The sequence below is a fragment of the Melanerpes formicivorus genome, unplaced genomic scaffold (assembly GCF_026170545.1).
Source record: "Melanerpes formicivorus ecotype bairdi unplaced genomic scaffold, bMelFor1.0.p_v2 SCAF_1, whole genome shotgun sequence".
NCBI lineage: Eukaryota > Metazoa > Chordata > Aves > Piciformes > Picidae > Melanerpes > Melanerpes formicivorus.
This window is the reverse complement of record NW_027142353.1, coordinates 48230260-48244435: the sequence shown is the minus strand read 5'-3', so window position 1 is coordinate 48244435 and position 14176 is coordinate 48230260. Positions and strand designations below refer to the sequence as shown.

Sequence of the window (14176 nt, the reverse complement as noted above, 5' to 3'; positions counted from 1 at the left end):
AGCCTTTGAGGATGCCAAGAAGAAGCTGGGTAAGAGCAGGGGCCGGGGGAGTGGATGTGGCAGTAGGCTCAGCATCACAAGCCAGGCTAGGCAGGCCTCCATCCATCTCACTTCCTCATCCTCCAAAGTTGTTTTTTTTTCCCATCTTCCAGCAAAAACTGCCTGGACCCAGAGATCCTCAAGGCCATCCCCACCATGAAGATGAGGAGCGGGATGCAGGAACTTGGTGCTGGTGCTTGGGTTCAAGCATCCTACAGGACCTGCAAATCCCTTCCTGGAGGTGGTCAAGGCCAGGTTGGTTGAGACCTTGGGCCACGTAGGCACCTCAATAGAGGAGAGTTGTGGAGGTGCAGGAGCCCATGCAGAGGAGGGCAGGGAAGCTGGGGAAGGGCCTGGAGAACAAATCTGGTGGGGATCGACTGAGGGAGCTGTGGATGGTTAGTTTGGAGAAGAGGAGGTGGAGGAGGGACCTCACTGCTCTTCCCAGCTCCCTGAAATGACATTGTGGAGATGTTGGGGGTGGTCTCTTCTCACAGGTTATGAACTGATAGAACCAAGAGTGGATGAATAGCATAGAGCAGAGTAGTCTAGACTAGACTAGACTAGAATAGAGCTAACTAGGTTGGCAAGGACCTTTGAGATCATGAAGTCACCGTGTCCAGAGGAGGGCAAGAAATCTGGTGAGGGGTTTGGAACAGCAGCTCTATGAGGAGAATCTGAGGGAGCTGGGCTTGATTAGCCTGGAGAAGAGGAGGTTCAGAGGAGCCCCTTATTGCTGTTCAGAACTACCCGAAGGGAGATTATAGCCAGGTGGGCATTGGTGTCTTCTCGCAGGTAACCAGCACCAGGATAGCAGCACAAGATGCAATCCCTGTCCTTCAGCATGGCCTTCCCCCAACCAGGTGCATCTCAGCTCTACATAAGCTGTTGGCACCCACTCCTTCCCCTTCGAGTTCCCCAAGCCCAATGCCCTGCTCAGCTCGGAGAAGCCTTTGCGGATGCCAAGAAGAAGCTGGGTAAGAGCAGGGGCCGGGGGAGTGGATGTGGCAGTGGGCTCAGCATCACAAGCCAGGCTAGGCAGGCCTCCATCCATCTCATTTCCTCATTCTCCAAAGTTGTTTTTTTCCCAGCTTCCAGCAAAAACTGCCTGGACCCAGAGTTCCTCAAGGCCATCCCCACCATGAAGATGAGGAGCGGGATGCAGGTACTTTGTGCTGGTGCTTGGGTTCAAGCATCCTACAGGACCTGCAAGTCCCTCCCTTGAGGTGGTCAAGGCCAGGATGGTTGAGGCCTTGAGCCACCTTAGAACCTCAATAGAGGAGAGATGTGGAGGTTCAGGAGCCGGTGCAGAGGAGGGCAGGGAAGCTGGGGAAGGGCCTGGTGAACTAATGTGATGGAGATGGACTGAGGGAGCTGTGGATGGTTAGTTTGGAGAAGAGGAGGCAGAGGGGGAACCTCACTGCACTTCCCAGCTCCCTGAAAGGACGTTGTGGAGAGGCTGGGGGTTGTCTCCTCTCACAGATGATGTAGTGATAGTACAAAGAGGGAATGAACAGAATAGAATAGAATATTATAGAATATTATAGAATAGAATAGAATAGAATAGAATAGAATAGAATGGTTTAGACTAGACTAGACTTGACTAACTAGAATGAATGGGAACTACCTGGGAGGTAGTACTGAATGGGAGGGAATGAACGGAGCAGAGCAGAATAGAATAGAATAGCATGGAACACAACAGAATAGAAAAGAATAGAATGGAAGACAACAGAATAGAAAAGAATAGACTAGACTAGAAGTAACCAGGTTGGAAAAGACCTTTGAGATCTTGAAGTCACTGTGTGCAGAGAAGGGCAGGAAAGCTGGTGAGGGGTTTGGAGCACCAGCTCTATGAGGAAAATTTGAGGGAGCTGGAGTTGATTAGCCTGGAGAAGAGGAGGCTCAGAGGAAACCCTGATAGACCCAAGAGGGAATGGATAGAATAGGATTGGATAGGATAGGATAGAATAGGATAGAGTAGAATAGAATAGAATAGAATAGACCAGACCAGGTTGGAAAAGACCTTTGAGATCTTGAAGTCACCGTGTGCAGAGAAGGACAAGAAAGCTGGTGAGGTGTTTGGAGCACCAGCCCTGTGAGGAGAATTTGAGGGAGCTGGAGTTGATTAGCCTGGAGAAGAGGAGGCTCAGAGGAAACCCTTATTGCTGTCTTGACCTGCCTGAAGGGAGGTTGTAAGCAAGTGGGCATTGGTGTCTTCTCTCAGGTAACCAGCACCACGATAGCAGCACAGAAAGCAATCCCTTTCCTTCAGCATGGCCTTCCCCCTACAAGGTGGAGCTCAGCACCACAAAATCTGATGGCATCCAGTCCTTCCCCTTCCAGTTCCCCAAGCCCAATGCCCTGCTCAGCTCGGAGAAGCCTTTGAGGATGCCAAAAAGAAGCTGGGTAAGAGCAGGTACTGGGGGAGTGGATGTGGCAGTAGGCTCAGCATCACAAGCCAGGCTAGGCAGGCCTCCATCCATCTCACTTCCTCATTCTCCAATGTGTTTTTTTTTCCCATCTTCCAGCAAAAACTGCCTGGACCCAGAGTTCCTCAAGGCCATCCCCACCATGAAGATGAGGAGCGGGATGCAGGCACTTGGTGCTGCTGCTTGGGTTCAAGCATCCTACAGGACCTGTAAGTCCCTCCTGGAGGTGGTCAAGGCCAGGTTGGTTGAGGCCTTGAGCCACATAGGCACCTCAACGGAGGAGAGATGTGGAGGTGCAGGAGCCCGTGCAGAGGAGGGCAGGGAAGCTGGGGAAGGGCCTGGAGAACAAATCTGGTGGGGATCGACTGAGGGAGCTGTGGATGGTTAGTTTGGAGAAGAGGAGGCAGAGGGGGAACCTCACTGCTCTTCACAGCTCCCTGAAAGGACACTGTGGAGAGCTTGGGGGTGGTCTCTTCTCACAGGTTATGAACTGATAGAACCAAGAGTGAATGAATAGCATAGAGTAGAGTAGTCTAGACTAGACTAGACTAGAATAGAGCTAACTAGGTTGGCAAGGACCTTTGAGATCATGAAGTCACCGTGTCCAGAGGAGGGCAAGAAATCTGGTGAGGGGTTTGGAACACCAGCTCTATGAGGAGAATCTGAGGGAGCTGGGGTTGATTAGCTGAGAGAAGAGGAGGTTCAGAGGAGCCCCTTATTGCTGTCTAGAACTGCCCGAATTTGGGTTGTAACCAGGTGGGAGCTGGTGTCTCGTCCCAGGTAACCAGCACCAGGATAGCAGCATAAGAGCCAATCTCTGTCCTACAGCATTGCCTTCCCCCAAAAAGTGAACCTTAGCACCACCAAATCTGATGGCATCCAGACCTTCCCCTTCGAGTTCCCCAAGCCCAATGCCCTGCTCAGCTCGGAGAAGGCTTTGAGGATGCCAAGAAGAAGCTGGGTAAGAGCAGGGACCGGGGGAGTGGATGTGGCAGTGGGCTCAGCATCACAAGCCAGAATAGGCAAGGCCTCCATCCCTCCAGCACCATAGAGCAGCAGCTCTATGAGGAGACTCTGAGGGAGCTGGGGTTGATTAGCCTGGAGAAGAGGAGGCTCAGAGGAGCCCCTTATTGCTGTTCAGAACTACCCGAAGGGAGATTATAGCCAGGTGGGCATTGGTGTTTTCTCGCAGGTAATCAGCACCAGGATAGCAGCACAAGATGCAATCCCTGTCCTTCAGCATGGCCTTCCCCCAACCAGGTGCATCTCAGCTCTACCTAAGCTGTTGGCACCCACTCCTTCCCCTTCGAGTTCCCCAAGCCCAATGCCCTGCTCAGCTCGGAGAAGCCTTTGAGGATGCCAAGAAGAAGCTGGGTAAGAGCAGGGGCCGGGGGAGTGGATGTGGCAGTGGGCTCAGCATCACAAGCCAGGCTAGGCAGGCCTCCATCCATCTCATTTCCTCATTCTCCAAAGTTGTTTTTTTCCCAGCTTCCAGCAAAAACTGCCTGGACCCAGAGTTCCTCAAGGCCATCCCCACCATCAAGATGAGGAGCAGGATGCAGGTACTTTGTGCTGGTGCTTGGGTTCAAGCATCCTACAGGACCTGCAAGTCCCTCCTGGAGGTGGTCAAGGCCAGGATGGTTGAGGCCTTGAGCCACCTTAGAACCTCAATAGAGGAGAGATGTGGAGGTTCAGGAGCCGGTGCAGAGGAGGGCAGGGAAGCTGGGGAAGGGCCTGGTGAACTAATGTGATGGAGATGGACTGAGGGAGCTGTGGATGGTTAGTTTGGAGAAGAGGAGGCAGAGGGGGAACCTCACTGCACTTCCCAGCTCCCTGAAAGGACGTTGTGGAGAGGCTGGGGGTTGTCTCCTCTCACAGATGATGTAGTGATAGTACAAAGAGGGAATGAATAGAATAGAATATTATAGAATAGAATAGAATAGAATAGAATAGAATGGTTTAGACTAGACTAGACTTGACTAACTAGAATGAATGGGAACTACCTGGGAGGTAGTACTGAATGGGAGGGAATGAACGGAGCAGAGCAGAATAGAATAGAATAGCATGGAACACAACAGAATAGAAAAGAATAGAATGGAAGACAACAGAATAGAAGAGAATAGACTAGACTAGAAGTAACCAGGTTGGAAAAGACCTGTGAGATCTTGAAGTCACTGTGTGCAGAGAAGGGCAGGAAAGCTGGTGAGGGGTTTGGAGCACCAGCTCTATGAGGAGAATTTGAGGGAGCTGGAGTTGATTAGCCTGGAGAAGAGGAGGCTCAGAGGAAACCCTGATAGACCCGAGAGGGAATGGATAGAATAGGATAGGATAGGATAGGATAGGATAGGATAGGATAGGATAGGATAGGATAGGATAGGATAGAATAGAATAGAATAGAATAGACCAGACCAGGTTGGAAAAGACCTTTGAGATCTTGAAGTCACCGTGTGCAGAGAAGGGCAAGAAAGCTGGTGAGGTGTTTGGAGCACCAGCCCTGTGAGGAGAATTTGAGGGAGCTGGAGAAGAGGAGGCTCAGAGGAAACCCTTATTGCTGTATTGACCTGCCTGAAGGGAGGTTGTAAGCAAGTGGGCATTGGTGTCTTCTCCCAGGTAACCAGCACCAGGATAGCAGCACAGGAAGCAATCCCTTTCCTTCAGCATGGCCTTCCCCCTACAAGGTGCAGCTCAGCACCACCAAATCTGATGGCAGCCAGTCCTTCCCCTTCAAGTAATCCAATGCGATGCCAGGCTCTGCTTTGAGCAAGCCTTTGAGGATGCCAAGAAGAAGCTGGGTAAGAGCAAGGGCTGGGGGAGTGGATGTGGCAGTGGGCTCAGCATCACAAGCCAGGCTAGGCAGGCCTCCATCCATCTCACTTCCTCATTCTCCAATGTGTTTTTTTTTTCCCATCTTCCAGCAAAAACTGCCTGGACCCAGAGTTCCTCAAGGCCATCCCCACCATGAAGATGAGGAGCGGGATGCAGGCACTTGGTGCTGGTGCTTGGGTTCAAGCATCCTACAGGACCTGTAAGTCCCTCCCTGGAGGTGGTCAAGGCCAGGTTGGGTGAGGCCTTGAGCCACCTTAGCACCTCAATAGAGGAGAGTTGTGGAGGTGTAGGAGCCAGTGCAGAGGAGGGCAGGGAAGCTGGGGAAGGGTGTGGAGAATAAATCTTATGGGGATCAACTGAGGGAGCTGTGGATGGTTAGTTTGGAGAAGAGAAGGCAGGGGGGGAACCTCACTGCTCTTCACAGCTCCCTGAAAGGACACTGTGGAGAGCTTGGGGGTGGTCTCTTCTCACACGTTATGAAGTGATAGAACCAAGAGGGAATGAATAGAAGAGAGTTCACTAGACTAGACTAGACTAGACTAGAGCTAACCAGGTTGGAAAAGACTTTGAGATCATGAAGTCTCCGTGTCCAGACGAGGGGAAGAACTCTGGTGAGGGGTTTGGAGCACCAGCTCTATGAGGAGAATCTGAAGGAGCTGGGGTAGATTAGACTGGAGAAGAGGAGGCTCATGGGAGCCCCTTATTGCTGATCTAGACCTGCCTCAAGGGAGATTATAGCCAGGTGGGCATTGATGTATTTTCCCAGGTAACCAGCACCAGGATAGCAGCCCAAGAAGCAATCCCTGTCCTTCAGCATGGCCTTCCCCCAACAAGGTGCAGCTCAGCACTACCTAAGCTGTTGGCACCCACTCCTTCATCTTTCAGTTCCCCAAGCCCAATGCCCTGCTCACCTCGGAGAAGCCTTTGAGGATGCCGAGAAGAAGCTGGGTAAGAGCAGGGGCCGGGGGAGTGGATGTGGCAGTGGGCTCAGCATCACAAGCCAGGCTAGGCAGGCCTCCATCCATCTCACTTCCTTATTCTCCAATGTTTTTTTTTCCCAGCTTCCAGCAAAAACTGCCTGGACCCAGAGTTTCTCGAGGCCATCCCCACCATGAAGATGAGGAGCGGGATGCAGGCACTTGGTGCTGGTGCTTGGGTTCAAGCATCCTACAGGACCTGCAAGTCCCTTCCTGGAGGTGGTCAAGGCCAGGTTGGTTGAGGCCTTGAGCCACGTAGACACCTCAATAGAGGAGATATGTAGAGGTGGTGGAGCTGGTGCAGAGGAGGGCAGGGAAGCTGGGGAAGGGCCTGGTGAACTAATGTGATGGAGATGGACTGAGGGAGCTGTGGATGGTTAGTTTGGAGAAGAGGAGGCAGAGGGGGATCCTCACTGCTCTTCACAGCTCCCTGAAAGGACATTGTGGAGAGGCTGGGGGTTGTCTCCTCTCACAGGTGATGAAGTGATAGTACAATGAATGAATGAGTAGAATAGAATAGAATGGTTTAGACTAGACTAGACTTGACAAAGTAGAATAAAAGGGAACTACCTTGCAGGTAGTACTGAATGGGAGGGAATGAACGGAGCAGAGCAGAGCAGAATAGAAAAGAATAGCATGGAACACAACAGAATAGAAAAGAATAGACTAGACTAGAAGTAACCAGGTTGGAAAAGACCTTTGAGATCTTGAAGTCACCGTGTCCAGAGGAGGGCAAGAAAGCTGGTGTGGGGTTTGGAGCACCAGCTCTATGAGGAGAATTTGAGGGAGCTGGAGTTGATTAGCCTGGGGAAGAGGAGGCTCTCAGGAGCCCCTTATTGCTGTTCAGAACTACCCGAAGGGAGATTATAGGCAGGTGGGCATTGGTGTCTTGTCCCAGGTAACCACCACCAGGACAGCAGCACAAGAGCCAATCTCTGTCCTTCAGCATGGCCTTCCCCCAACCAGGTGCATCTCAGCACTACCTAAGATGTTGACATCCAGTCCTTCCCCTTCGAGTTCCCCAAGCCCAATGCCCTGCTCAGATTGGAGAAGCCTTTGAGGATGCCAAGAAGAAGCTGGGTAAGAGCAGGGACCGGGGGAGTGGATGTGGCAGTGGGCTCAGCATCACAAGCCAGGCTAGGCAGGCCTCCATCCATCTCACTTCCTCATCCTCCAAAGTTGTTTTTTTCCCATCTTCCAGCAAAAACTGCCTGGACCCAGAGTTCCTCAAGGCCATCCCCACCATGAAGATGAGGAGCGGGATGCAGGCACTTGGTGCTGGTGCTTGTGTTCAAGCATCCTACAGGACCTGCAAGTCCCTCCTGGAGGTGTTCAAGGCCAGGTTGGGTGAGGCCTTGAGCCACCTTAGAACCTCAATAGAGGATAGATGTGGAGGTGGTGGAGCGGGTGCAGAGGAGGGCAGGGAAGCTGGGGAAGGGCCTGGTGAACTAATGTGATGGAGATGGACTGAGGGAGCTGTGGATGGTTAGTTTGGAGAAGAGGAGGCAGAGGGGGAAGCTCACTGCTCTTCACAGCTCCCTGAAAGGACACTGTGGAGAGGCTGGGGGTGGTCTCTTCTCACAGGTGATGAAGTGATAGTACAAAGAGGGAATGAATAGAATAGAATAGAATAGAATAGAATAGAATAGAATAGAATAGAATAGAATAGAATAGAATAGAATAGAATAGAATAGAATGGTTTAGACCAGACCAGACTTGACTAGACTAGAACTAACCTGGTTGGAAAAGACCTTTGAGATCATGAAATCAATGTGTCTCGATAAGGGCAAGAGAGCTGGTGAGGGCTTCAGAGCACAGGCCCTTGAGGAGAGACTGAGGGAGCTGGGGGTTCTTAGCCGAGAGAAGAGGAGGAGAATAAATCTGATGGGGATTGACTGAGGGAGCTGTGGATGGTTAGTTTGGAGAAGAGCAGGTGGAGGAGGGATCTTACTGCTCCTCACAGCTACCTGAAAGGACATTGTGGAGAGGTTGGGGGTAGTTTCTTACAGGTAATGAAGTGATAGAACCAATAAGGAATGAACAGGGTAGGGTAGGGTAGGGTAGGGTATTGTAGGGTAGAATAGAATAGAATAGAATAGAATAGAATAGAATAGAATAGAATAGAATAGAATAGAATAGAATAGAATAGAATGGTTTAGACTAGACTAGACTTGACTAACTAGAATGAATGGGAACTACCTGGGAGGTAGTACTGAATGGGAGGGAAGAACAGAGCAGAATAGAATAGAATAGCATGGAACACAACAGAATAGAAAAGAATAGACTAGACCAGAAGTAACCAGGTTGGAAAAGACCTTTGAGATCTTGAAGTCACCGTGTCCAGAGGAGGGCAAGAAAGCTGGTGAGGGGTTTGGAGCACCAGCACTATGAGGAGAATTTGAGGGAGCTGGGGTTGATTAGCCTGGAGAAGAGGAGGCTCAGAGGAAACCGTGATAGACCCAAGAGGGTATGAATAGGATAGGATAGGATAGGATAGGATAGGATAGGATAGGATAGGAAAGGATAGGATAGAATAGAATAGAATAGAATAGAATAGAATAGAATAGAATAGAATAGAATAGAATAGAATAGAATAGAATAGAATAGAATAGAATAGAATAGACCAGGTTGGAAAAGACCTTTGAGATCTTGAAGTGATCTTGTCCAGAGAAGGGGAAAAAAGCTGGTGAGGGGTTCGGAGCACCAGCCCTATGAGGAGAATCTGAGGCAGCTGGGGTTGATTAACCTGCAGAAGGGGAGGCTCTGAGGAGCCCCTTATTGCTGTCTAGACCTGCCTGAAGGGAGATTATAGGCAGGTGGGCATTGGTGTCTTGTCCCAGGTAACCAACACCAGGATAGCAGCAGAAGAATCAATCCCTGTCCTACAGAATGGCCTTCCCCCTACAAGGTGGATCTCAGCACCACCAAATCTGATGGCATCCAGACCTTCCCCTTCCAGTTCCCCAAGCCCAATGCCCTGCTCAGCTCGGAGAAGCCTTTGCGGATGCCAAGAAGAAGCTGGGTAAGAGCAGGGGCCGGGGGAGTGGATGTGGCAGTGGGCTCAGCATCACAAGCCAGGCTAGGCAGGCCTCCATCCATCTCATTTCCTCATTCTCCAAAGTTGTTTTTTTCCCAGCTTCCAGCAAAAACTGCCTGGACCCAGAGTTCCTCAAGGCCATCCTCACCATGAAGATGAGGAGCGGGATGCAGGTACTTTGTGCTGGTGCTTGGGTTCAAGCATCCTACAGGACCTGCAAGTCCCTCCCTTGAGGTGGTCAAGGCCAGGATGGTTGAGGCCTTGAGCCACCTTAGAACCTCAATAGAGGAGAGGTGTGGAGGTTCAGGAGCCGGTGCAGAGGAGGGCAGGGAAGCTGGGGAAGGGCCTGGTGAGCTAATGTGATGGAGATGGACTGAGGGAGCTGTGGATGGTTAGTCTGGAGAAGAGGAGGCAGAGGGGGAACCTCACTGCACTTCCCAGCTCCCTGAAAGGATGTTGTGGAGAGGCTGGGGTTTGTCTCCTCTCACAGATGATGTAGTGATAGTACAAAGAGGGAATGAATAGAATAGAATAGAATAGAATAGAATAGAATAGAATAGAATAGAATGGTTTAGACTAGACTAGACTTGACTAACTAGAATGAATGGGAACTACCTGGGAGGTAGTACTGAATGGGAGGGAATGAACGGAGCAGAGCAGAATAGAATAGAATAGCATGGAACACAACAGAATAGAAAAGAATAGAATGGAAGACAACAGAATAGAAAAGAATAGACTAGACTAGAAGTAACCAGGTTGGAAAAGACCTTTGAGATCTTGAAGTCACTGTGTGCAGAGAAGGGCAGGAAAGCTGGTGAGGGGTTTGGAGCACCAGCCCTGTGAGGAGAATTTGAGGGAGCTGGAGTTGATTAGCCTGGAGAAGAGGAGGCTCAGAGGAAACCCTAATTGCTGTATTGACCTGCCTGAAGGTAGGTTGTAAGCAAGTGGGCATTGGTGTTTTCTCTCAGGTAACCAGCACCACGATAGCAGCACAGGAAGCAATCCCTTTCCTTCAGCATGGCCTTCCCCCTACAAGGTGGAGATCAGCACCACCAAATCTGATGGCAGCCAGTCCTTCCCCTTCAAGTTCTCCAATGCGATGCCAGGCTCTGCTTTGAGCAAGCCTTTGAGGATGCCAAGAAGAAGCTGGGTAAGAGCAGGGACCGGGGGAGTGGATGTGGCAGTGGGCTCAGCATCACAAGCCAGGCTAGGCAGGCCTCCATCCATCTCACTTCCTCATTCTCCAAAGTTGTTTTTTTCCCAGCTTCCAGCAAAATCTGCCTGGACCCAGAGTTCCTCAAGGCCATCCCCACCATGAAGATGAGGAGCGGGATGCAGGTACTTTGTGCTGATGCCTGCGTTCAAGCATCCTACAGGACCTGCAAGTCCCTCCTGGAGGTGGTCAAGGCCAGGTTGGTTGAGGCCTTGAGCCACCTTAGAACCTCAATAGTACAGAGATGTGGAGGTGGTGGAGCTGATGCAGAGGAGGGCAGGGAAGCTGGGGAAGGGCCTGGTGAACTAATGTGATGGAGATGGACTGAGGGAGCTGTGGATGGTTAGTTTGGAGAAGAGGAGGCAGAGGAGGAACCTCACTGCTCTTCACAGCTCCCTGAAAGGACATTGTGGAGAGGCTGGGGGTGGTTTCTTAGAGGAAATGAAGTGATAGAACCAAGAGGGAATGGATCGGATAGGATAGGATAGAATGGAATAGGATGGAATAGAACGGAGTAGAATAGACCAGGTTGGAAAAGACCTTTGAGATCTTGAAGTGATCGTGTCCAGAGAAGGGGTTGAAAGCTGGTGAGGGGTTTGGGGCACCAGCCCTATGAGGAGAATCTGAGGGAGCTGGGGTTGATTAGCCTGGAGAAGAGGAGGCTCTGAGGAGCCCCTTATTGCTGTCCAGAACTACCCGAATGGAGATTATAGGCAGGTGGGCATTGGTGTCTTGTCCCAGGTAACCAGCACCAGGATAGCAGCGCAAGAAGCAATCCCTGTCCTGCAGCATGGCCTTCCCCCTACAAGGTGGATCTCAGCACCACCAAATCTGATGGCATCCAGACCTTCCCCTTCCAGTTCCCCAAGCCCAATGCCCTGCTCAGCTCGGAGAAGCCTTTGAGGATGCCAAGAAGAAGCTGGGTAAGAGCAGGGGCCGGGGGAGTGGATGTGGCAGTAGGCTCAGCATCACAAACCAGGCTAGGCAGGCCTCCATCCATCTCACTTCCTCATTCTCCAATGTGTTTTTTTTTTCCCATCTTCCAGCAAAAACTGCCTGGACCCAGAGTTCCTCAAGGCCATCCCCACCATGAAGATGAGGAATGGGATGCAGGCACTTGGTGCTGGTGCTTGGGTTCAAGCATTCTACAGGACCTGCAAGCCCCTCCTGGAGGTGGTCAAGGCCAGGTTGGTTGAGACCTTGAGCCACGTAGGCACCTCAATATAGGAGAGTTGTGGAGGTGCAGGAGCCGGTGCAGAGGAGGGCAGGGAAGCTGGGGAAGGGCCTGGAGAACAAATCTGGTGGGGATCGACTGAAAGAGCTGTGGATGGTTAGTTTGGAGAAGAGGAGGCAGAGGGGGAACCTCACTGCTCTTCACAGCTCCCTGAAAGGACACTGTGGAGAGCTTGGGGGTGGTCTCCTCTCACAGGTTATGAACTGATAGAACCAAGAGTGAATGAATAGCATAGAGTAGAGTAGTCTAGACTAGACTAGACTAGACTAGTGCTAACTAGGTTGGCAAGGACCTTTGAGATCATGAAGTCACCGTGTCCAGAGGAGGGCAAGAAATCTGGTGAGGGGTTTGGAACACCAGCTCTATGAGGAGAATCTGAGGGAGCTGGGGTTGATTAGCTGAGAGAAGAGGAGGTTCAGAGGAGCCCCTTATTGCTGTCTAGAACTGCCCGAATTTGGGTTGTAACCAGGTGGGGGCTGGTGTCTCGTCCCAGGTAACCAGCACCAGGATAGCAGCATAAGAGCCAATCTCTGTCCTTCAGCATTGCCTTCCCCCAAAAAGTGAACCTTAGCACTACCTAAGCTGTTGGCACCCACTCCTTCCCCTTCGAGTTCCCCAAGCCCAATGCCCTGCTCAGCTCGGAGAAGCCTTTGCGGATGCCAAGAAGAAGCTGGGTAAGAGCAGGGACCGGGGGAGTGGATGTGGCAGTGGGCTCAGCATCACAAGCCAGGCTAGGCAGGCCTCCATCCATCTCATTTCCTCATTCTCCTAAGTTGTTTTTTTTCCCAGCTTCCAGCAAAAACTGCCTGGACCCAGAGTTCCTCAAGGCCATCCCCACCATGAAGATGAGGAGCGGGATGCAGGCACTTGGTGCTGGTGCTTGGGTTCAAGCATCCTACAGGACCTGTAAGTCCCTCCATGGAGGTGGTCAAGGCCAGGTTGGTTGAGGCCTTGAGCCACATTAGCACCTCAATAGAGGAGAGTTGTGGAGGTGTAGGAGCCAGTGCAGAGGAGGGCAGGGAAGCTGGGGAAGGGCCTGGTGAACTAATGTGATGGAGATGGACTGAGGGAGCTGTGGATGGTTAGTTTGGAGAAGAGGAGGCAGAGGGGCGAATCTCACTGCTCTTCACAGCTCCCTGAAAGGACATTGTGGAGAGGCTGGGGGTGGTCTCTTCTCACAGGTGATGTAGTGATAGTACAAAGAGGGAATGAATAGAATAGAATAGAATAGAATAGAATAGAATAGAATAGAATAGAATAGAATAGAATAGAATGGTTTAGACTAGACTAGACTTGACTAACTAGAATGAATGGGAAGTACCTGGGAGGTAGTACTGAATGGGAGGGAATGAACGGAGCAGAGCAGAATAGAATAGAATAGCATGGAACACAGCAGAATAGAAAAGAATAGAATGGAAGACAACAGAATAGAAAAGAATAGACTAGACTAGAAGTAACCAGGTTGGAAAAGACCTTTGAGATCTTGAAGTCACTGTGTGCAGAGAAGGGCAGGAAAGCTGGTGAGGGGTTTGGAGCACCAGCTCTATGAGGAGAATTTGAGGGAGCTGGAGTTGATTAGCCTGGAGAAGAGGAGGCTCAGAGGAAACCCTGATAGACCCAAGAGGGTATGAATAGGATAGGATAGGATAGGATAGGATAGGATAGGATAGAATAGGATAGAATAGAATAGAATAGAATAGAATAGAATAGAATAGAATAGAATAGAATAGAATAGACCAGGTTGGAAAAGACCTTTGAGATCTTGAAGTGATCTTGTCCAGAGAAGGGGAAAAAAGCTGGTGAGGGGTTTGGAGCACCAGCCCTATGAGGAGAATCTGAGGGAGCTGGGGTTGATTAACCTGCAGAAGGGGAGGCTCTGAGGAGCCCCTTATTGCTGTCTAGAACTGCCTGAAGGGAGATTATAGGCAGGTGGGCATTGGTGTCTTCTCGCAGGTAACCAGCACCAGGATAGCAGCAGAAGAATCAATCCCTGTCCTACAGCATGGCCTTCCCCCTACAAGGTGGAGCTCAGCACCACCAAATCTGATGGCATCCAGTCCTTCCCCTTCCAGTTCCCCAAGCCCAATGCCCTGCTCAGCTCGGAGAAGCCTTTGAGGATGCCAAGAAGAAGCTGGGTAAGAGCAGGGGCCGGGGGAGTGGATGTGGCAGTGGGCTCAGCATCACAAGCCAGGCTAGGCAGGCCTCCATCCATCTCACTTCCTCATTCTCCAATGTGGTTTTTTTTCCCATCTTCCAGCAAAAACTGCCTGGACCCAGAGTTCCTCAAGGCCATCCCCACCATGAAGATGAGGAGCGGGATGCAGGTACTTGGTGCTGGTGCTTGGGTTCAAGCATCCTACAGGACCTGTAAGTCCCTCCTGGAGGTGGTCAAGGCCAGGTTGGTTGAGGCCTTGAGCCACA

The 14176-nt window shown here is 51.0% G+C and overlaps 2 long non-coding RNA genes across 3 annotated transcripts; both read left to right on the top strand.

The window, feature by feature from the left end:
• Positions 1–2402: 2402 nt before the first annotated feature.
• LOC137442132 (uncharacterized) lies at positions 2403–3342 on the top strand. Its single transcript, XR_010987602.1, has 3 exons — positions 2403–2445; positions 2568–2677; positions 3297–3342. It is a non-coding gene; the product is annotated as an uncharacterized lncRNA (long non-coding RNA).
• Positions 3343–3963: 621 nt separating this feature from the next.
• Positions 3964–12608, top strand: LOC137442197 (uncharacterized). 2 transcript variants are annotated; one of them, XR_010987611.1, is made up of 9 exons: positions 3964–4030; positions 5079–5260; positions 5384–5450; positions 7170–7351; positions 7473–7613; positions 11263–11444; positions 11568–11708; positions 12249–12429; positions 12545–12608. It is a non-coding gene; the product is annotated as an uncharacterized lncRNA (long non-coding RNA). The 2 variants fall into 2 exon arrangements; XR_010987614.1 differs by lacking the exons at positions 7170–7351; positions 7473–7613; positions 11263–11444; ... (1 more) ...; positions 12249–12429; positions 12545–12608 and adding exons at positions 6061–6242; positions 6356–6494 and having other exon boundaries at positions 5384–5493.
• Positions 12609–14176: the final 1568 nt, after the last annotated feature.